Source organism: Amphimedon queenslandica, unplaced genomic scaffold (genome assembly GCF_000090795.2).
Source record: "Amphimedon queenslandica unplaced genomic scaffold, v1.1 AMPQUscaffold_12468, whole genome shotgun sequence".
NCBI lineage: Eukaryota > Metazoa > Porifera > Demospongiae > Haplosclerida > Niphatidae > Amphimedon > Amphimedon queenslandica.
In genome coordinates this window covers 19646-21949 of record NW_003547295.1, presented here as the reverse complement: position 1 = coordinate 21949, position 2304 = coordinate 19646, and the positions used below count along the sequence as shown (strand labels likewise).

The following is a 2304-nucleotide window of genomic DNA, read 5'->3' as shown; positions in this document are numbered from 1 at the left end:
ATTCACTATCCATTCACTATGCATGTACATGTAATAAGAAAATAATATACTATTGATAAAGTAGATTGATGATGAGCACATTTGCATAGCTATTCTAAAAAATATTTAAGGCACTTGTCATTTAATTAAAGTAATTAATATTGAAAGAGTTAAGACCTGTTGACTCATTAGCTGCACATGTGTCACACTGTTGTGGATGCGTGTGAATTTCAGCTATTAGAAAGTCGTAAATTCTGCACTAAGTTATTAGGAATTATCAATATTGTCTACATACTAAGACAGTTAATTTCAAGGATATACAGTACGTATTTAATGGCTTTTAATGGTTAACTTTATTTTTAGATTCTTCAAAAAGGAAAGTCAAGTAAAACAGAATCGTAAGTTAGTTTTGTTACTTTTAAAGATTCTACTATATCATTGTAGTGATTCCAAGCGCCCCAAGACTTTAGATTAACATTTTAAAACATTTGATTGTATCATAATAGCTATTAAATGATTTGGAAATAAAAATTTCTCAATAACATTAGATATCTTTCATACTATGTGGTGTTCAAATTCTTGTATGTACTAGTTGTGAGCAATTTTAAGAAATTGTTGATGTGATTTTATTTGCCAACTTCACTGTCTATTTGGAAGACCATTAATTTTGCTGCAATTAACTGGTCTAGGAAACTAGAAAATGATACAGACTCAGAACCTGTATATAGCATTCACTTAAGAACACCAGCATTTAATTTCTCCAGTAGTAAATCTGGATGACTGGTCTATTAGAAAAGATTAAGTATTGGTTTCATCGTCTATCATGACAGAATCAAGAAAAAAACAGTTCATGCTAATATGAGTGGACCTGAGAGAACCACTCCTATCCTCACTCTATTGTGTGGATTTTGTGATACATTTTGATTGTTTTAATATCAATTCTGCATCAGATGGCATGCATTTAGCTAGTAGATATCTAACAACTAAGTTGTTTTTAGCAGTTTTCTCCATAATATTTCTGTTTTCCCCATAAACAGGGCAGCCCCCAGCCAACCCAGACCAGGGGCACTGCCCTCTCTCTATTCTATCCTCTTGATCATATAAAATAAGAGAGAGATAAACTGATTCACAATACAAACTTACTGTCTATATCCTCTATTGTAATGCTAAGATGTCTGTATACAAGTACAACTCCTGATGGCATTGCTGAATCAGTTGGACCAGTTTCTATATATAACATAATACTGTTTTAGTACTAGTGATCTGTCTAGACAATTCCTCTAGACCGATTAGCAACTAGATCTACATTTATTCTAAAATTGAGGTGTAACAACTGTGGTTAGCTCAAAAACCGATAGGGTGGAAGCCTTGAAATAGTTTCAGCTGCCATGGATACTGTACAGTATCTATGTCTTTAATCACAAATGTTTGAGTCTTGAAAAAACAGTAGCTATCAACAGTGACTATCTTTTGCCAACATTGATACAAAAAATTGTCAATATTTTTTCCTAATTAGAAAAATAGAAATGTTAACTGTCATCATCTTGTATCCTAACTGTAGACCAGGTATAGTCCACATGCAGATTTTTATTCCAAGGAATTACTCTTAAGATGTACATATACATCACTTCATAAAGTGTCTCCTTTATATTATCATTGACAATGTGGAGAGTTGCACAGGTACTGTTCTTATATGGAGGCAGTATTACATGAAAGTTGAGGAAAAAGTAATCAACTAAATAGAGTGAGAAAGATGTGCAATACTATAAGTACAAATGAGAAATCATTTACATTGATATTTAGCAGTCCCTTGAGAATCAAAAAGGTAGATGTTCATAGGGGTCGATACATTTCCTCCAGTTAGGATGACACATATTTTGACACTGCTTTGGTTCTCAATAGCATCATATGATCTTCTTTCCAGGAATAAATTAACGACTATTATACAGACATAAACATTATGTAATCGTGTCAATCAAAACCACTCTCACTTACCATCATCATCCTCTACAGTCACATTCATTGTTCCTGGATTACCTAAACCTATATTACCAATGTTCCTTAACCTTAGTAGATAATGCTTATCAGGCTCCAGTGCAATGTTATTATCAACCACTGGAAAAACAACAGTCCTATTCTGTGGTATAGCACCAGTACCAAATGCAACAAAACCAAGTGATGTTCCATCTTCCAAAGCATAAAAAAATACAATATAATATTATAGACATACTGCTAGTTCCATCATCAATGTAAACTTCCATGGTTTGTTCTTGACTCAATTGTGCTTCTCCTAGTATGACAGTGATTGATTGATTTCCTCCTCCT

General features: G+C 33.0%; 1 long non-coding RNA gene across 1 annotated transcript; it reads left to right on the top strand.

The window, feature by feature from the left end:
• Nucleotides 1–340: 340 nt before the first annotated feature.
• Nucleotides 341–459, top strand: LOC109587724 (uncharacterized). Its single transcript, XR_002187757.1, has 2 exons — nt 341–377; nt 424–459. It is a non-coding gene; the product is annotated as an uncharacterized LOC109587724 (long non-coding RNA).
• The last annotated feature ends 1845 nt before the right edge of the window (nt 460–2304 follow it).